This window comes from Scomber japonicus, chromosome 1 (assembly GCF_027409825.1).
Source record: "Scomber japonicus isolate fScoJap1 chromosome 1, fScoJap1.pri, whole genome shotgun sequence".
NCBI lineage: Eukaryota > Metazoa > Chordata > Actinopteri > Scombriformes > Scombridae > Scomber > Scomber japonicus.
The window spans coordinates 24,114,400-24,136,948 of record NC_070578.1 but is presented as its reverse complement, the minus strand read 5'-3'; the positions used below and the strand labels follow the sequence as shown (position 1 = coordinate 24,136,948).

The window sequence follows — 22,549 nt, the reverse complement described above, 5'->3', positions numbered from 1 at the left end:
ATAATAAACATCTGGACTTTGTGAGAGACATTGCCGTGAATTGGACACATTGATTTGGATTAGATGATATCCTTTATGCATCAGGATATCGCTTGTTACACCTACGGGCGATTTAATGGGAATTGTGGGATAGCAGAACACAATTCGACTGATCATCAACACTATTTTCCCCAGTTTTCTTCTCCTAAATTTGACACTTTAATCTCACAGAATGTCTCTATTTGCCCTGTGATCGACAGGGTGTAGTCTGCATTTCACCCAATGTCAGTTGAGATTGTCCCCAGCTCCCCTGTGACCCAAAGGATAAGCAGTAAAGAAAATGGATGGATGCAGGTGTAAATGAAAAGAGAACTACTGCAAGGTGCTGTACGTGCAAATTAATGTACAGAAGAACAATGCCAGATAACTTATCAATTTAATCACTGGGATACAGTAATAATTGTATTAATTGGTGCTTGAATTAACACTTACTGTTATTATTGATTAACCTGCAGATTAGTTTCTTGATTAATCAATTAATTCTTTTGTCCATGGCTCTTGTCCAGCCAATGACAGCAACGTTGAATTGCTTGTTATGTCTACAAATAGTCCAAAACCAAAGATATTTACTAATTCAAGAAGATGGAACCAACAAATGTTTGGCATTACTCAAACAATAAATCTATTATGACAAATATTATGAATTCATCTTCTGTATTTGGTTAAGGTCTAGTGCTCTAGAGTTTTGCTAATCAATACAAATACAGGTCACACAATATAAAATGATTGATATCAAAGCTCTTGGAGGCTGCAGACTGCACATATCCCAGAGAGCAGCAGTTACACCAGAAATATGAGTGTTGCAACATTGTGCAGAACTGTGGAGATGGCTTTAGGAGATGAGTGTTAGGTCTAACAACCAAAACACTCACACACAAAATCACACAGCCCATTTGCTGATAGATTTGGACAGCTTCTTGGATGCAGCAAAGAGGCCTCAATACTTTCTTGTTTATGAAATGGATGATAAACAGTAAGAGTTCACGAGTAATTAAACTAAGTGCAAAGCGAAATTGTAGACACTCGTCACAGCAAGAGAATTATTTACTTTGCATCTGTCATTTGACAGAAATGTTGTTTGAATTTGTGTGGCAATTAAAACGGAAATAATGTTGAACACAATTATTATTATACTTCATGCTTTCCTTTTTATATTTATAATGTTATAATTCTGTTTATCCCACCAGGGGTCCAATGATAGAGGGTGTCATATGTTGTACATAATTGTAGAGCCAGAGACAAACCTGATTTTGGGTAACTCACACAAAATTAACTTGACTTGAGCTGAAACAAATTTCACTGAAGTTAGAATATAAACTGCCATCTACTGTTTGTCTGGAGAGAGTATTTTCTGTAAAATGTATCGAGGGTATGTTGTGACTTTCATTCCAAATGCAGATTATGTTTTCATCGATGATATTTATGTTACATTAGTATGTACAAATTGCTCATTGAGAGAACTGTCCAGTTTTGATATATTTTGATAAAGGTTAGGTCTGGAGAGATCAATCAATGCCAAAAATTGCAGCCTAGATACATAGCCTCAGTCATTTCACTGTGGTGTGCTGAGTACTAATTTCACTGTCCCTGGGGATGGTGCCAGGGATCATAAGACACAGCAAGGACAGAAATGGATCTGCCTTGGCTTGGAGGGTTGGCTGAACAAACAGAGCCAACAGCAGTACCAATCCCACGATGACAGAAATGTGGATTATTGAAGCTCTTATTTGAATCCCCTTATATCACATCACTTTCCCCTCTTTTATGCCTGTAGTATAAGGGGTCAGCATAGTGGCCTTGTGGACAGAGTGACAGAGACCTAGAGGACAACGCAGATCCGGATTCGATTCACTGTCCATCTAATTGTCCATTTTATGGTTTTGTCCTGGAAAATATTGCACACTTAATTGTCCTTAGGCCAATTTTTCCCTGTATTAATTTTATGTCTTTTAAAAATGCTTGAGCTTGTGCAGAAATAGAAAGGCTTGTCTGGGTATGTTAGGTAAGCCCTTTAATGTTTGTTGTGCTTTCTATTACTTGTAATGTCTAAATAGTGATACATACAGATTAAATATATCTAGATATTTCTCTATAACTTTCATTGATGCATGATTTGTAATGACAACCTGCAAACAATACAAACTTGACTTTTGAATGAAACTAAATCGAAGACTAATGTTATTTATCTTATCTATTATGTCAATTTTTTTTTTTTTTAATTCTCACATCGCCTAAAATACATCATTTTAAGTGACATTGGTCCTATGAGGTTACAGGGTTCATAGAGATAATACCAGTATGCCAGTGCACTTTAGTCAAGCTAAATGGACCAGCAAGGCAGAGAGATCAAAAACAATTTGCACAGTTGAAAATATTCATTTAAACTGTTTTTGTCCACAGCTCTCTCAGAAGGCCGTATATTTATGGTAACCTCATATATTTTGTGCCAGTGGGTTGAAAAATTGACTAAATTGACAATAAGGGGAAGAATTTTCATGCTACATTATGATGCACACACACACACACACACACACACACACACACACACACAAACAGCACAATTGTAACAATAATTTTCTTGGCTGTGTGCACATACACACACAAACACACATACACACTTGCATGGAAAGGAGAGCCAAAGTAAATCATCAGAAGAGGCAGAGCTACTTAAAGCAGGTCAGATACACACACACACACACACACACACACACCTACAGTATATATAGAGTATACAGTGGATTCTTTTGAAATCCCTGAAAAGAGCAGAAGAAAGGAGAAGAAAGGAAAAGTGCAGCTGATTCCTCATACAGTTAACAGAATATGTGATGACAGATGTGGCTGACTTCATAGCGTGGCATCAAATTCTACCATGACTTGGAGGTTAGATATCAGTACATTCACAGTGTGGCATCATAGAACCAGTGTACACATTAATGGAGGCGCTCTGGCTTTTGATGATTTATAACAAGTTATGAGACAGCCAGATTCTTTGTCCTACTCTTCATCTTCAAAGGATTTAATCAGAAGAAGTGAAGCATAGCAGCTGGCAGACTGAGCACACATCACTGCACTGGCTGACTCAAATTCCAAATGCAGCCATCCCAAAACTGGTCTGTTGCTGAAGCTCCCTTTATGAATCCTAATAGCTATGGATTTCCCATAAATATAATCAGTGGCATGCAGATGAATGGAAACCTATTTTGAGGCTGATTACGGAACTACTCAAGCGTAAATGTGGTTATGAGGCTCATGACGGTAATCTGGTTCTGGAGTCAGCTCCTTTAAGACCACATTGTGGGTCGTAGTCTGAAGCACAGAACAAACAAACCCTGCCCTCTCTCTGTTTAATCGCCTTACAGAAAAGAATGTGTTTGAAAGCAACAGTAAACATGAAATAGCAGACAAGTGGAAAATGATGCCGGACTCTGGCTGATGATGGATGATATTCAAGTGACTACGAAAACAAAAGGTCATGATACAGTGTCAAGATGATCCAGAGCTCTATTAATTTTTCTCTCACAAGGAGGATGGCGCTGGTATATGAATATTCTAGTAGAAGATTAATAAATGATGAAGGGAGGCAGTGTTGAGAGGCTCACAACACTTTGGATTGCTCAACTGTTGTTCTGCATCCTTTTCCCCCACCCCTGTATGTCTTCAGTCGAGTCTTTTTCCATTAGCACAAAAGCCGTCTGATTCTTCAACCTCTCCTCCCTCCTTCCATTTTATTCCTGACTTTTCTGTACTGGTTGACAACATCTATCACAATTTATTTTGAGCAAGATAGCCTGAGAGGCTAGAATTATAAATTATGTCACTCTTTCTAAAATTGAAAATGTGCTTATGTTGTTTTACTCAGATAGTTCAGCCAATGAATTCAATAAGTCACAGAGCAGTAAATGAAGCATCATTGTGAAGGTTTTTGTGGTAGTCTGCTGTTTGTTTTTGAATCAGCCATTGGGAAAAACATTAAAGATGTGCCAGCTAGGGAAGTGTGATATCAATTAATGAAGTTTGTCTGTGATGCACAAAAATACTAACATATTGTAGTGACTGACTGGAAAAGTGTTACTGGGCTTTGTCAAAAAGGACAGCGGTGTAACACCACAAGCCCATCAGCATTATTTAATAGTAGAAAATCAAAGACTATCCTTGAACTATAGAGAAGTCTTTCTGTCTTTGCAATATTCCACCATACAGATGGATACATTTTGTAAACACAAAACAAAAAAAAACATACAGATCTCACTTTTAATTCAGCTTTGAAGACCATGCAGCGTCACCATGTCAGCTTTCTTAATAAACCTCCTCTTTGTTCTCCATAGAACAAATCTTCTCCACCCTTCCCTTCATTATTTTTTCCCCATCGTTTTAGTCATTATTTCCTCTCCTCATTTCCTGTCTTCACTGTTGCCAGACTGGTAAGGCTCAGTGGACATCCAGGCAGGTTAAGGAGCTCCCCAGGGCTAAGAGTTGCTATGTCTGCCTGTTTAGTGCCAAGCAACAGGTCTGAGTGTACCACAGCACAGAGGACAGTAGTCATAAAGTAATCATATCATCCAATTGTTGTACATATTATTCATGTGTGTAATAATAATGATAATAATAATAATAATAAGACTTTCCCCACATTCTTCAGAATAGTACTTTAGTAATGTGGCGTGGCTCAGTAAATCAGAAACTTACTGATATCTGTAGGTAGGCACAGCAGCTCTACTGTTTGCTCCAGGCGATGACCTAAAACACAGAAGGAGAGAGAGCATCAAACTGGAGAAGCAGATGAAAGACACATAGTTCAGTACAAAGACTGAACTTTGATCGCATGCAGATCACATTTGATATGTTGGTGAGTATTTATGGCAGCAGTACAGTAAATGAGAGGGCTCGGCAAATCACTGCAGCACTCATCTGGCAAAAAAAGTTGAACAGGCTAATAATTTTGCTGAAAGGTCATGGTGCTGTGATGTTTTGGCATCTGATAAGCCTTTTATATGCATTACTCTGTAACTCCAACTTGACTTCCTGGATTGTATTTCACTGTTTTAACAGAGTGCTGGTTTCAGTCTGAGCACTGCCATATCACTTAGGAAAAATATAAATATCAGATCAGTAAAAAACAATCAAACAAAAACAAGGGTTACTTTTTAAAAAAAGGAAATAAATTAACAACATTTGACATTTAATATGCTGTAGTGAGAAACTGAGTGAGAAAATGAGTGAAACATTATTCAGGACTTGTTGTCAGATGCCACCTCAAACCAAACTCAGCTTTAGCTTTATGACAGGACTTTTTAATGACATGACTCTTTCCAACCCTTCATTGTTTGAGACAGAATTGCAAACCCAGTGAAGAAGTAGCATTAGCTCAGCTGTATTCTCCCAATATCTGACAGAAGGACTGGCGCAAAGCCAAGGCCACATGTCACATCTCATCCTCGTGGCCTGGGTACCCTGGTGACAGCCTCAAGGTTGCTGTCCCGACTTGGCAGTTGGATTAGATCAACCAGAAAACATACTAGCAGCACACACACTGTTGGTGTCAGTATGATAGCTATTTTACAACAGTCAGTGGGTGGGTGTGTTGAGTGAAGTGATACACTCAGAGGGGGTGAAAAACTGGACAGGTGTAATATGCTGTGGCAGTTAGTAGCATTTAATTAGCAGCGGCAGTTATGTGCCAACTAACTGAATCTACTATGACTCTCAAATGACTACTGATCAAAGTATAGGATTATCTAAAACCTACTTCAAAAAAACCTAGACAGACAGACAGACAGACAGACAGACAGACAGACAGTTAGTTAGTTAGTTAGTTAGTTAGTTAGTTAGATAGTTAGATAGTTAGATAGATAGATAGATAGATAGATAGATAGATAGATAGATAGATAGATATTTCTAAGTCTAAAAAGTGATGATAAATAAACCAGTAGATTTTTAGGATAGCTTTATAGATAAAAACAAGACAGTATTGTTCCCTTCGATTGGTTAGTGATGTCCACCCTACTTTCTCATAAACGATACAATGATGGGGTCTAAAACTGTCAACTGTAATAAATCTAAGAGAACTGTGATCAACAGCATCAAGGGGTTTGAGGATATGGGCAGCGGCATGCATATAAATTACATCTGCATAGTCAAGCACTGATAAAAAATGTTGCCTGTATAATCTGCAATCTACTGAGTCTCTGCTTATTTCTAAAAATAGAAACCCATTTTAGATTTAAGCTTTTTATTGAGTTCCTCAACATGAGTTTTAAAAGATAATTTGTCATCTAACCAGATAGCCTGACACTTATAACATGGGACTTTTTAAATTTGAGCCCTGAATATTGTATATCTACTAGTAAAATTTGCATTTGGGATCTGGTGAAAAGCATGCCATCAGTCTGATTTGGCAAAAAATCTGCCTTTAAATTGGACAAAGCTTTGTCAATAGACATGAGTAAATGACTGTGTCATCAGCATAATAATGAACTGAGCTATAACTAACCAATGAGCCAAGGTAATTTATGTATAGTGTAAACAGAATAGGACCTGGCACCCCTTGTGTAATTTCGAGGAAACCAGATTGATGACTACTATTGCCTGAGTTCTGCCAGTAAGATAACTGTGAAAGCACTTACATGTATTTGTACCAAAACCAATTGATATAGGTCTATCCAAAAGAAGATTATGATCCACTGTATTAAATGCTTTGGACAAATCAATAAACAGGGCGATACAACACTCCTTCTTATCCAGAGAAAGAATTATATCATACCAACTTGCATGCTGCTGCCAATGTGCTATGTCCAGTTCTGAAACCAGATTTATAGAGGTTTAATCCAAATTTTGCTGGATTTCCACTACAATTGGACAGGGTACCAACAAAATAACATTAAGCATTTCTAATTGCCCTGACACATTCTCAACTATCGATGATCCATCAATCCAATGCTACGTCCATCTCATAAATTTCAGGTGTGAAACATGGATCAATTTAGATTTGATTCCACATTTCTTCGAGAGTTTATTTGTTGAGGAGTTGAAAACTGTGAAATGGCTTAGGGCTAATTCAGTTTCAGGAATAACACACAACCTTGTAATATCACTGAGAAATAAATCACAAACAAAAGCCTGCTCAGAAAATCTTTTGAAAAGTCTCTCTTTATGATAATATGTGATCGAATCTTGTTTTTTGTTTGGAATCTCTAATGCAGAAAATTGGACAATGATCACTTAAGTCTAGTGAAAACATTACACTGGCTATGAATTTATGTAGTTTGTGTGTTATATCTATCAGCTCAAAACAACTGATATGCTGTTGGGTCCTCAGAAAAGATTTACCTGTCTTTCTGACCACATGAAATAGAGATGTGCAAAATGTTCTTTTGAAGTACAATTGATCGCTGACTCATTCTGCTATAGCAGAATAAGAGATTAGCAATGCCAGACAAAGCAGTTATACGATAACCTGTCAAGAAGGAGAACAACAGCTCAGAAGCTAATGTCTGCTTCAATTTGTCCTCAAACATAATTAAAAAAACATTATTCAATACAGTTTTTTTTTCTCATTTTCATTTTTTTACACAATGTCCTTGTGAGGACATTGCTTTGACTTTCAATATATCTCTGGCAGAGTAAACCAACATAAATATCTACAGTACATACCTGACCCCATTTACCTTACATGACCTCAACCTGAAAACTGGTTATTAATCCTAAAACAAATGGTTTACTTGTGGTTATACTAGTTGTTATAATGAGGACAGATTTTTCAACCCCCAAAACATGAGAAAGACAAGCACACAGATGATATTAGAAATTGTTACAATGATAATGTCTGTCCCATCTAACCACTGCTGTACCACAGTTCCCCTCCTCCTACTTGCATACAGCCCTGAGGCTTGTATTGGTCCCCCAGGTCCAACTCACACTGCAGCACACTGCAGCTATACAGTGTTAGAGACAAAACAGTCAGCAGATCATACTCACGACCAACCCACAGGAAGGGAAAAAAAACATGTAGGAAGAGAAGATACTTAAGTCAGCTGTAATCTAGGAATCTTTCAGTATTGTGTAGTCGCATACTACATTATCTTAAAAACTGTCAAGCAAATATGTCAAAACCACATTTGTTTTATAGTTGGCCTTAATACAGATAAATGTCAGTTTTCATTAATATCTGTTGGTGTTGCTGTCTTTGTATCCTCTTTCCATTTAATACAGAGATTAGACAACCAAACCAAAGTGCACATGGGCATGTTATTGAAAATTGCAAACATACAAATGACAAATTCACAGGTCCATAGTCACGAGCATTATTAAAATATGATAATAATAGGCTTGGTGACAGTATCACATGCAATTAAAATGGTATCCATTTCTTCATGCAAAGGCTCAAATCCGAGTAATTATGTGGTGCATACTGTACACCAGGCATATTCAATTAAAATTCACTATGGTCCAATTTCCTGTGAAGGTCCAAAACATCATAATGTCTGTGTTATTTTTCAGTGCCTTGAAGTAACATTGATCAGCATCTGTGACTAGTGGGAAGACTGTAAACTGTCAAATAAATACAGTAGAATTCTATAATATGGCAACAATATGCAAATAATAATAAATAAATAAAATAAATAAGATAAATACATTTTCTTTTCTTATATCAAATAAAGATGGCATACTTCTTAAGAGTGTTGTATTTGTTATGATAAGCACCTGATACAGAAAGCGTATGTAAATGCTGTCTACAGACATCAATGCTGTCACATCATCAGTCAACGGCTATACACACACATATGTGCACACCTGCAGCTCAGCTCATCAGGGCCCATCTCTAGTAGAAAATCGAATCACATTGATCTCGATCCCCCCTCCCATCTTCTCTCATGACGGGCAAAGTCTTACAGCACACTGCTCACTCTAAAACCTTGCATAAACTGTTCCACGGCCTTTACACCCCATCAACATTTTACAAGGTTGCCCACCACTATGCTGTTCTGACCTTGTGTCCGGGAGCAATAACTAAGCTCTCTCTTTTGAATTACAGATGGAACAGAGGACGAAATGAGAGAGCTGTAAGTCAGAACAGAGATAAATAAGCCACTGGCTACTTACAGTCCAGTTCGGATGTCCTGACTTCTATTTTTACTCTCTAAAGTTACAAGCAGTTATCATTTAGTACAACAAACCTGTTATTCCACTAACCTTTCAATATGGTTTATCATGATGAATATTGTTCAACATGACAGGGTAAAAATAATGAAGTGCTGTGATCACTGACACAAGCATGTTGTTATTTTCAAATTCGTTTCAGTTCAAACCCACCACTATTAATTCTCTCATTAGTATTCCTCAGCTAGCCGCAACTCACCCGCGGCTGAGAGGTCAGCAAAGACAGCTCCAATTTCAGCATGCAGCACCAAACCAGAGGACTGTTTTTGAGATTATTGCTGAGCTGTGGAACCACTCTTCTGACCATTGAAATGCCTCCCAAACCAAACTCAGTAATGTAGGTATGGGAAACCTTTTGATGCAGTGCTTTGGCAATTAGTTTAATACACAATACAACATGTTCAGTGCTGACATGTCAAGTTGTATGAATACATGGAAAAACCTATACCTTACACTTTTTATTTTGGGTGGTTAAAGTTAACTGTGATAAAAATATATTTGAAGTTCTTAAATAACGTAATCAGAAAGCTTCCTAAATTTGAAAAATAGTCTTTATCGCTCTTTTAAGCAAACTAACCTTAGCTAACCCTAACCCTCAAATGTACATGATAGGTGTGTTTGTGTTGTAAAAGACAACAAAACAGGCTGTAGGTACAATCCCTGATCAATATAAATGGTCAATTCAGTAGTATGTTTACCCCAACAACTAAAACAAAAGATCCGACTCTAAAATTGAAAAATTATTATAATACAGAGACCAACATTTTGACATCTCAACTTTCTTTTAAACCTTACTATTGAACGCATAGTTCAGCATAGTTTGACCCTGTGTGTGTGTGCACTCTCCAGAAAGACCTTTCTTACAGAGCACCTTTAGAATTTTAAATCTGATAATTACATCCCTACTTTCTGATCAGGACCACAATTAATAATGAGAGAGACAAGACTACAAGGAGACAGAAGTTAAATGAGTGGACTTGAAAAGGCAACCGCAAAGAAACAACAAGCTGTTGTACCAGTATGGACAACATCTGTGAAGTTTCTCCTTGTGTGCGGGATAAAACCCATTTTCAAAATCGGTCAGGTTCTTAAAACTTGAGTAGTCTGAGCCCTGCTTTAGTGTATCTACTAAACACTACTACTTTCACCCTCATACTTTAATGCTGTTATATATATTGTTGACAATTCCTTAAAGTATACATCTGCTAAAGCTGCCCTTGAAATGATGCATGATGTAATAATGTCTTGTGTGATATGGGGCTATTTATGTTATAGGATCTTTCCTATTACAATACTGTAACCAAAGAAGTGAATGAGTAATAGCAACAGAAAGATGGCCTACATAACAACACCCAGAACAAAGAGGAAGGTTTGGGCCAGCGAAGGCACCTGCTGAGCCTGATGTGTTACTGAGGTTCACCAGAACATACAATAATTGGCACATCAGTTCATCTGCTTGACTACCCATCTCCTCAGACAACCTTACCACCCTTGCTCCAGTCAGTAGGTCAATGCTACCAGTTGTCTGAGATTATATTGCATGAAAATTGAAGGTTATTGCTCGATGACAACTTTAAGCATAGCATATCCAAACAGATGCAACTTGCAACAACTCTCTGTCAAGTTAACATGGAGTCATCCAATGTTCTTTCTTACAATCTTGGCTAGAGCTTATTTAAAAGCAAAATCTTTACTAATAAAACAACAGCTAACCTAAAAAACAACATTGTATGAGGAGTGATAAAATACACATGTAAAACAAACTGAAACAACTAGGTTCAACAAGTCTCAAGCATTTTTAGTTACAGCACATTTTCTGTAGCTAGATGCCATATAAAACACAATGATCCTTGACAGAAACAGATCAATATGTCTAATGTGAGATTAAAGACCGACCGTGTAAAGTGAATTCAGACATTTTCTTCTAAACACATTTAAATTTGAATTGTGGAGCTAGACTTCAAAAACTGTGTTTCAAGATTTCTGTGTTCAGGATTTGGTGGGCGGGTGTGAAAATCACCGCCGCGTTACGTAACACAGCAGTGATTGGCATAAACCCGCCCCTGCTGCTATAGAGGTATAAATACATTCAGCACACACTACTACAGTCTACAGTCAGTAGCCAGTTAGCTGAGTTAGCCGCCGAGTTAGCTGCCGGGCTAGCAGCTGAGATAGCAGGTATGTCAAACTCAGAACACATATTTACTCTTACTTTACACTTTACTTTAAGGTTTAAGGTACCTAAAGCATTAACACATACGTTCTATGTAAACATTGAATAAAGCCTTCAAAAGTGAAAGGGTTGTTATTTATTAGCTAACATCCTTTACGTTTATGGTGGATATCATTTTCAATACTTGTTTAACACAAAGTTCTGGAATTTTTTGTTTTATCTTTGCTGCTCTTTCTCTCGCATCTCTTCCCTTCCCTCATGTTGGTTACATGTATTTATCTGTGTGGTCCCTTCTTTCCTTCTGCACAAGTCCAACTCTATAAATGAAATAACCATCTGCTTGCTCTACATCAGTTTTATCACACAACTGATGAACAATCATCTCTGCTGTCCATCAACACACGTCTGGTGATTGAAATAATAGCTTAGAGGCTGCCACTCAAAAGCAGTTTAAGATGCAGCCCTGTTCATATTCATCATGCCTGAACAATAACAGCATGCACCATTTTCTATGGAACTAGATTTACTGCTGCATCTATTGACAACATTTTGACATCTCTTGCTGTAGATAAGGAAATTTACCAGATGTGAATTTGTCTGTGCTGCTCCAACAATGACAGCAGCAGATGAGACTCTGCACATCTAAATGCTAATGTCATGCTGCTCCTCAAACAAATGTGCTTGGTAATGAGCTGGCTTGGTGAATGCATCTTAAGCTTAAGTAATGACATAAATGACAGCATACCTCAGTAGAGGAGTCACCTTAGAACACAGCAGGAGGGTTGGTAGAAAATACATTAAGGTTATGCATACACACTAAACACCTAAAAAAGAATTATGCCCATGTTAAGACATTGACCTTGGACTATTGTGAAATTGTCAAGTGTAGTTTTAGGATAATTTCCTTTGTACACAATAAAATGTTCCCGGTCAAAAGTGACACAACAGGTGTTACTTTTAATTATTTCAAAACAAATGTCCTTGGTAACTTTGTCCCAAAGTAGTATGTGATAAACAGTGTACTATGTTTCGTCTGATTATTTCTTATAGTCAAAATAATCCAGAAATGATGCTTTTTAGAACTCAAATTCAAGATGTATACGCTCAGATCAGTGAAGCATGTACAAGTTCAAAACTTGTAATGTTCACAAGAACTGAAGTTGATAAAAAGATCTATCACAACAAATAGTGATAATATATGTATTATGACACATACAATCTTAAAACATAAAAAGGAAACTTCTTCCACTAGAACCTCTAACTCCATGGGTTTAAATTTCATTTTGCACTTACAGGCTTTTCTATTTGAAAAGTGCTATATAAATAAAGACATCATTATTATTATTATTATTATTATTATTATTATTATTATTATCTATTCACCTTTTATTACACTTAATAAATTCTACTTCACTGGAGGGCTGATATGGGTTCATTTTCCATGTCCTGTTACCTTGTTTTACGCTACAACAAACGTCATGAGCTGTGTCCAAACTCAAATTTACAATGTATCGCACTACATTTAACCTATGCCATTAAATCTGAGTGTATAAATTGAGTGTGTAAATATAAAGGAAGAAATCTTGGTCTGTCTGTATGTATGTATGTATGTTTTTCCTTCACATATATCGAGAACCATTTATCCGATTTAATTCATACCTGGCAGCTGTATTAATGGGGAGGTCAGAGGTGACAGTGTGAACAAGAGATAGATACAGCACTGGGGAAAAGAGAAAGTAGTGAAAAGCTTTCTCTGGGGGAGAAAAAGCCTGTTCACGGCAGATCTAAAGCACGGCAGATCTAAAGCACAAATAAACAAGCATCTAACAGGTAGTTCATATAGGCACAAATCTTTTCAGCACATATACCCACTTATTAATTTTTCAATGCATTGAAGCAAGTAGATCCTTAAAAAAAGGAAATAGGCTACACCTGTTATTCCGAAGCATTAGACGCATATTTTATCAACATTTCATGTCTGATTCTCTTCAGGGTGTGAACATTACGTTGAGTATCCAAAACAAAATTCAAAACTATATTTGTTCTGCTATCCAACATAATGTGGTTCCTGTCTTAATAAAATCTTTAAGCTTTAGTTATACAATGTATGTAAGTATATACATTTAGTTACAAATGTTGAACACTGAACCTGAATAAATGAAATAAGGATTCGGATTAAATATGCAAATTTGATACTGGATTCTGATTTGATGAAATGCTATTTTAATGAAGATTTTTGTCAATTTAAATGGTGCTACTGATACACTATGCAGAGATAATAAAGAGAGATGGAATTGACATGATAGCTAAATTAATCAGATGGTCATATTATACTGAGCCAAATCACACAGGACACAACTGCAAGAGGACAACAGGCTGATGTCATTCACACAGATCCAGTTAACGAAACGGCTGTTTCAATGCTTCTCTCTCTCCCTCTCTCTGGGTGTTGCCTCAAAGCGATTCTTTAGTGCCACCCATGAGTAATGCAGCTATGAAAGGGATTCTCTTTCACCAAGCACTGTGGGAGAACGGTTCCTTTCGCTCTTTCTTTCTTAGCCATTTTGCTTTCCTCCCAATGTGACCTGATTTAGTCACAGAGTGTGAAACTGATTTGGACTCATTTACATGCTAATGCCATAAAGAGAGGTGAAATGATGTGTATGTATCACATCATTGATTCCGGGGGACACCTACACACTTGGAAAAAATGATCTGTAGTTTGAAAGATATAATTCAAACACTTATTATTCATTAAGGATAGAGAAAAAAGGAAGGGGCTCTTCATGTAACGCCATGAAGTACCATACCTCATTGTCACATAACAAAGAGAAATACCAGATAGTGGTCTCAGATGGAAAGCAATATAGTGTACTACATTAATCTGTTAATCTATCTATGTTTAAGATGTTTCTCTGGTCCTCAGATGGACATGGCTCTGCATGCTTCAGCATGAGATTTATGCCAAGAAATACATGCATTTTATTGTTTTAAAGTGTCACAAATGTTTATTGTTCCATTAAGAAAACGAACATATAATCATCAAATGTGTAATTAGTCTGAAGCAAAGAGCTTTTTTAGAGGTCTGACTAAGATTTCTCTGTTATGAGGCCATCAGATAAATACTTTAAATTAAGATATACAGTTTTACATAACTGCTAAGATTTTTTGAGATTATGTTCCATTTCTCAGAACTCTAAACCCAAATGCATAACTACAAACTAATCTTCTCAAACATCAAACTTCCATGTCAAAACCCAACTCTACACTCAAAACCACTGACAAAAAGAGTTGGGAATGACTCGTTTTTGTTTATTCATGTTTGATACATTACTACATCCAGTTTGCAAATATGTGCTTGCATCTTACTAATATTAGAGCAGGTATCTTTTATCTTTTTATTTATCATTTTACATTTATATCGGATAATATTAAAAAGACCTGGCTGATCAAAGGTTATGGTCTGAATTCAAAGAGAGATGGTATGCATCTTCACTCACTGGGCAACCAGCTGTGCAACAAAAGATGTCTGAGAAGACAAGGTTTGAGATTTTTTCTCCTCCTTCCTTTACCAGCAGCAGTCAAAAATAAGAAGAAACTATAGAGACCTGTGGAGTTTTGCTGGCGTGACTACATGTGTTGAAGCGAATACACATTTAAAGCAGCAGTGGAAAATAACATCAGGTTTGTCAGTCAAAAGAGTACACTACCTTTGTGTTTTGAGGATCTTGGATTAGAGTCAATTTGGCCTTGGCTTTCACACTGGCCTCAGCACAATGACATTTTGAACCCTCAGTAAAGTGTAAACAACACTGCTGCTGGCAACAAGAAGATGTCAGCCTGCGACATCTCTCACAGACCTCTCCATGCCTCAACTAGCCACTGCTTTGATAATGATTACCTGAAGGTGCGGGTCACTGACATGTTGAAGAATGTCAAGACTTGCAAGTGTTTGATGCATTGTGTAGATAGACCTCTCAAACCATAATGGGTTTTACAGTACATCCAGAGGAGCAGGACAAAGAGCTGTTATTAACAAAGAGGGGGGAATATCGTACCAATAAAGTTATAGCCAAGGTTTAGTTGTAGTCAAAGTTTAACACTGGCACATAGGTAATTTTGTTTCCTATTTTCATTGTCTCTGAATAGAAACTATGTTAAAAGTGTCTTTGCACGCAATCTATACACTGACTGAACCCATTACAGACCTCTCAAGGTCCTTTACCCGCGGGGGAAAAAACAGCTAAACATCAGCTCAGAGACTGACTAACAACTGTCAGGCGCAATAAAACAAGAGCCCCCTTAGGGATGGGAATGGAGAACTGGTTCCAGTTGAGAACTGGTTCTAAATGGTCTCATCCTTGCTTTAATTGATTCTGCCACTGCTTCCCAACCGTGCAGCATGTCTGTTACTGCCCGTTTATATCTTATTTTGTAGTAACATTAGTGCCACACAGGCAGGCTTAGCAGACTAAGAGGACCTGAATGAAAATGCACACCTTAGTCATATGCATGCAACAGTTGTGTTGATGCTGAAAACCTGTGAAGGCCTACTTTTTCACACAGAAAATTGATGATTCGGGCTGATAAGCATAATCAATAACATTTTGTCAATTCCCATTCTTACAGTCATGCCTGACTGATTCACAATTACCTGTATTTCTGCAGTTTTTCTTTACCTGTTTGTAAAAAGGGCCATAATGACCTCATATACTGCATATCCACGAGCAGAAAGTCAACACCTAAATAAGAACAATGCTCGTCCTCTCAAAGACCTACCATGCATTATCATATTGATAGTTTCCAGTGAATGAAACCTATAAGCAATAGCTCTGTCTCCAAATCAAATAAGTTGTTCTTTTTGTTTGTTTTTTACATGACGAAGGCAGAAACACATATCATATTTTCAGGGAAAAACAGAAATTGAATGAGACAGCGCTGTCAAAACAACTTGAGTAACACTTGTATGGTTGTCACATTAATGTGTGCGACACTTGAACAATGTCAAGAACTGGACAACAAGGGCTGACCCAAGTCCATCACGATACCCATGCTTCATTTTGTAACAACTCACTGACATTTCATATGGTTATGGTATGGGAAATTATATGCCAGATGTTTCTGGTCACTTCAGCTTTCAAAAACATGAATCAATCCAGTATGCCATCCATATACTGTGCCATGATTACTGGATACAGAGTTGAATACAGAATTCCCAGGTCAATTTTGTAAATGAATGTCAAATTGAATATGTAATGTGGTGGCTTCTTATGAGCAGAATCCTCATCTGATATGTGATGGTGAGTCAGTTATCCTTGTAGCTCTGACTGTTTTAATCAAGGCCACATGTGATCCACAAAACCATTGCCCACCGTGATGAACACTGAATTATGATTAGTCTATAAACTCTGAGGAAAAAATGTGAAAAGAAAAGCAGCTGCTGGCAAGCTGAAAACCAGAAGATTAAAGCCTTTACTGTGCATGCTCTGTAGATATATTAGGTTACTGTGCCATTTCAAATTACCTTATGAAACAGAACCAACAGGGATAGAAAGGTTCAGTAGAGTTCAGTCAGTACATTTAGAGGTGAAATGCAAGTCAGACTCATGACCACTGAGCTAGACTTCATTCATGTGATTTATATATGCACTTCCTATATTATTTCACAGCTCAGTATTGGTTTGTGAAGATAAGCCACAGAGAGACAGACTGTAGTGATGATGTCATAATGACACAAATCCTCCACAGGCAGTGAATAACAAAACAAGTCATATGACAGCAGCTGTGATGATTTCACTGGAGTACATGGATATTTTCTGATTCACAGCTATGATCCCTGCATTCACATAAAACCATTTGGAAATCATTTCTCAAACAAGTGTTACCCAATGACATCATCATCAAGTCATCGTAGGCAGTAGATTGTCTTTGCACCAACTCTAATGTCCAAAATAGTGCTAAAATGAGTCGGTTAATTGATTAGATGGTGGACAGAACAAAAATGGGTGAAAATTCTGATAATCAATTAAAAAGTTTTCTTGGGCTCTGGGAAATGTTTATTACAATGTTTCTGTCTTCAATTGTTTATGAAAACAACTGGCACTGGCATCTTAATCAGCAATCAAAAATAATTGTTAATAGCAACCCTGGTCCAAAACCATTTGAACAGCATAACATAACGTTTGCTTTAGGAGGATTTTGTCCTTGCAATTTCCTGATCAAAGAGCACCCTGGAGGCCTAGTGGTTAATCTGCTGACCATGAACCCCAATATCCCAAGTCATGTCACTACCCATCCCTCTCTCTCCTCTCATTCCCTCTCATCTCTACACTGTCCCTGTCCAATACAGCTCCTAAAAATGGACAAAGATGGACACGCTATCTTAGTAGTCAGTCCCTCTGTTTTGAAATGGGTTTACTATGTAGCAACACAGGAATATATGATATCCAAATAAAATCAACCACAGTGAATTTAACCTACAATAAGCTCTAATGTGTAAATTATACCTAGATCTGACTCATCTGTAATTCCTCTACATGTTTGCTGGTTAACAGACAGCAACAGTGTAGATCACAGTTCATCCTTTACAAGCTGAATCCTGTGCTTGGAAAAAAAATGGCTCACTGTAATTGCTTATACAAAGCTTTTTTTTTTAAACAGCAACACAATTGTCTGTAGCAACAATGCAGCACCACTTATGATACAAATGCCCCATCATAAATCATAGTTTCACTTGCCTTTTTTTGTCTTCATAAGTGGTGCATCAACACCCAACCTTTGCATAAGTTTCATTATCTTGGAACCTTTCATATTTGCCAAAGGGCATAATAGTCTGTTATTTTACTTCCTCCCGCACAAATTATATGATAAGAGTAGAGAACATAAACATTTGGTATGTGAAATCCATAGCTTACAGAGCAAAGCTTTTAAGAAGATATTACACATGAAATTACATAATGGATAACTCATTTCCCTGTGGCGGTGCCATTCATGGTGCTAGGGCAGATTCATTCCTCACAAAAAATATTTTTGTATAGCCAACCTTAGTAACAAGTGCATTTAGGTCAATTGTCTGGATAGGCTAAATGTTTAATCACAAATGTCTAAATAGTTATCATTATCTTTTCTCATTTGTGCAGCAGGGCTGCTGGAGGCTGCTGCCCTACTCTGCCTCCTCCCCTGTAGTGCAATTTAGTATCCTCCGGCTGCAGCATGAATAAGATCCTAGCAGGCTGCAGGTAGTGTGTTTGTCCTTCAGTGCAGCTGCTATACAGAAAACTATCACAGGCTCTGGAAAAAGTGAGACAAAGCAGGGGAGCGAAAGAGATACACAATGGGACATTGTAGAGGAAGCTAGGACAGATCTAAAGGAAAAGGTAGTAAGTGAAAGGAGACGTAAGAATGACCCAGAGGGAGCAAGTCGGAAAAAGACAACCTGACATCTCCACTTTTAACATAGCAGCAAGTCGACGTGCTGCATCTTATAGGTTTCTATCATGGCTCTCCAGGGGCCCCTCACTTTCTCTAATAGTCCTGCATTACTCTCCTCTATCTGCCCTCATCCTCTACAGCCCTGGTCATCACTTTCTTCCTCAGCTGCGCCACAGCCACTCACTTTCACTCTGTCTGTTCTCCATTCCTTACTATACATAACCATGTTTACACTGTCCGCTCTTAACCTTGTTGTTTGTAGGAGAGTTTTATAGAAATGTCTATTTCATCAGCTGTCCTTTTGTTGTCACACAGCATTAAATGTCTCTCTACCCACTACCAGTACTACATATTGTACATTCAGATTAGCAGATCAATTATTAAGTCTAAGATTTGAGTGACTGCATACATTTAATGACAGAATTTCCATGATGACACTGTCTTAAATTTCAGCCTGTTAATTAAATGTTTACTTTTGAATTCATTTTAGTGGATTACAATTGTTATATTGACCAAATCAGTACACCTGAGGGAACTGCAACACATCAAATTGAATCATTTGAAATAAAGCCAAATATTGAATAGAGGCCATAAAGATTTAATATCACAGCAAAAGCTGTAAGGTTTGCAGTACTGTTATTAACTTGATGCAGCTTTTCGTATACTGTGTATTCCACTGTGTACTGGCATTTACCCCAAGGACAACATTGCTGTTGTTAGAGAAACTAAAATAAGTGGGCTTGCACTTTAAACACCAGACAGCCTGCAGGGATATCATACAAGTGGGTGATGGCTATTCTGCATGACTGGATGAGGACATCATATAATGCAAAACAGACCCCGTGTGTCTGTCCCCCACTCCCTCTGAACAATGAACAGCCACAGACACAACGCCCGTCAGCAACTGCCCTCCCCTATGGCCAGGACTTAGCACAGAGTGGTACACAGCACGGCAGGCACTAAAGGATACACAAATTGTCCTCAGAAATACACCTACCACACCATCTCTTAAAGTCCCACTGAATTAAACAACTTGAAAAAACAGCATTTTCAGAAGCTATTCTGATGGACATGTTTGCAGGAGTATTTTTTTTTTAACTTGTGTCATTCAAAGGGTAGACATGTAAGGAGTAATGCAATAGTAAATGAATCCTGAAAAAAAACGAGTTGATACTAGGCTTGAATGAGCCATTTCCACAAGGAGGAACTCTGGTTTCCTGAACATGCCTGGGGTGCCGTTTAATAAAACGATGCAGGAAAGGAATTGAACCATTAAGGACATCAAAAAATTAACGACCTTCCTCATCTCGTGAAACTGTAAAGGCCTGTGGCAAAATAACTACTATCGACAATTTTAGGCGGCTGCGCATAGATGAATCACCCAGTATGGTTGCAGTAGGTGTGAGCTGACTTGCAGCTGCAATCTTGTCTGAGTTGCAATAGGAATAAAGACCACAGCAATTGCAAGCGAGAGTTGTTAAAGATATAAACGTTTTCGGTTGAAGCTTACCGCCCCATTGTTGCTACTGATGATGAGGAAAAATCCCCAGGCTGAGCTGATCAGCATCCACCGCTCCTCCTCCGGATGCCTTGGAGGAGGAATACTATAGCCTCGCTGAAGGGAGCTGGGGCAAATCGATGTTTATTTATAATAAGCTGCCCTTATTAAATCATTTTCATAAAACTATATCTTACCTGGAGAATGTCATGTGCGGATCAATTCACCTCCTTTCGAGAAATATGGGAGATGGTGCTGGCTGGTCGCGCATCGCTCAGTGTGTCACACCGACAGAAAGCGTACTGAGCACAGAGCCTGACAGCGGCGCCCCGGAACGAGTATATGACATAAGACCAGCACACTGCAGTTGTCTGGTCTACACACCGCCTGCACGAGATCCAGCTGACTACCCCACCCGAGCAGCGCGTGCTCGATGCATCAGATGTCCAAATGATTCAACGAATGTGACCAAACCGTGGATTGATTGATTGATTGATTGAACTTTATTGTCAGACAGGTCTGAAATTTTAAGGGGATGCCCCCTTAAATTGAAGCGATGTCGAGTCTTCACGGCACATGTTGTTTATTATTAAATAATAATTTATTATTATTTAATAATAATAAATTATTATTATTAATGTAATATTATTATTATGATTATTAAATAATCATAATAATAATAATAATAACAATAATAACTTTTGTAGCTCCTTTCAAACAAAAAAACAACAACTGTTTTGTCCATAAAATTTCAGAAAAAAAGTGAAAAATATACGTCAAAGTTCTCCGTTGTCTAAGGTTATATCTTAAATGTCTGTTTCTCATCATGTTTCACAAAGAAAAGCAACAAATCAACACATTAGAGAAGCTGGAAAAAGCTAAATCCTATTATTTTTTTTCAAGTTTTGCTTAGGCCTACTAAAACTTAATTTAATTTTTTATCAAAATAGCTGCTGATTAATCTGTCAATCATCTAACCTAACCCAATCATTAATTGACTAATCTTGAGAGAGGACTTGATTTGTTTTTATTTGAATAAAGTTTAGAGGATTGATGAGATAAAACACTAAAATCTACAAGACATAAAGCAAAAAATAGAAGAAAGTGACACCTTGTGGGGGGTCCCAAGCCCCAGTTTGACAACCATTGTTTTAGAGCACAAATTAAAATACCTTGGCATGTATTGACAAAACAGACAAACAATAAAACAAAAAAACAAGTTCAGTTTTTGTTTTGTAGTTATAGCAAGCCGAGCAAAAGTCCAGAAGTGACCTGTGACCTCTGCTCCTTTCTGCCAGTCAGCCGCACCCACTTCATTATCCATCTCTGTTCACCTGGGCACTCTGGTGCTCCCCATCACCAGTCAAGCTTGTTGTCTATACTCCTGGTGCAAGCCTCTCTAGCACTCGTCATTGATTTGATGTCCAGGTTATGTCTCCGCTCTGGTAAACGCCTCAGCCTTCTGTCCGTGACTATTTCAGTCTCCGCTAATCTTGGTTTCTGTCTGCCTGTCCCTGTGGCTGCCTGGCTTGTTCCTGCATTAATTGAACATTGAGTTTTCCTGTGAGTACTCAACATCAGAGTCCAGCGTTGTCTTCACCATTGTCATCGTAGGTGCATCTAGGTGCTGATCTTCTGCCTGACAAACAGAACTTTGCTGCTTTCTTTTTGTTACCCATTGTATCTGCAATAATGGTACTACCAACTATACCCGTGGTGTTACAAAAAGTAAAAGTCAGGATGCTTTCCAAAATGGCTTAATATATTTATCAATGGAATTCACTCAAAGTTCAGTAAACAGAAGAAACCTAAATGAAACCAATATCTGGTGGACCACACTGCCTTTGCCATTGCCTTTTTTAAAACCGCTCCAGTACACCTGCACTCAGATTTTCAGGGTGCTTGCCAGGTCGATTGTTCCAAACATCTTGGAGAACTTGCTCCAGTTCTATATATCTATGTATGTTGTCTCAGTTCTATCTTTTCATGTAATCGAAGACTGACTTGATGATCAGAAAAGGTTTGTGCCATACCATCTGTTGCAGGACCTAACCCTAATTTTTTTTTGTTGCTGATGATAGTTATTTAGGACTCTGGCTGTAGTTTCGTGGTCATTGTCATGCTACAGAATAAATTTGGGACAAATCAGACATCTCCCTGACAGTATTGTGTGATAAGAATCTGAACATCAAAAGTGCCAGGGACTCTTAAACTTTCCAATATTTTGTATACTGTTCGTGTATGTAGCCTAT

At 37.8% G+C, this 22,549-nt stretch overlaps 1 protein-coding gene across 2 annotated transcripts in view; it reads right to left on the bottom strand.

The window, feature by feature from the left end:
- Positions 1–20,600, bottom strand: part of apba2b (amyloid beta (A4) precursor protein-binding, family A, member 2b) — a 62,883-nt gene extending 42,283 nt beyond the window's left edge. Inside the window, exons 1-3 of one of the 2 annotated variants that reach the window (XM_053324197.1) lie at positions 20,495–20,544; positions 20,310–20,414; positions 4,726–4,776 (exon numbers count right to left, since the gene is read on the bottom strand). The gene's annotated coding sequence lies outside the window, so the exon portion shown is untranslated. Of the gene's footprint in view, positions 1–4,725; positions 4,777–20,309; positions 20,415–20,494 lie in introns of both variants that reach the window. The other variant, XM_053324191.1, reaches the window with a different exon arrangement.
- Positions 20,601–22,549: the final 1,949 nt, after the last annotated feature.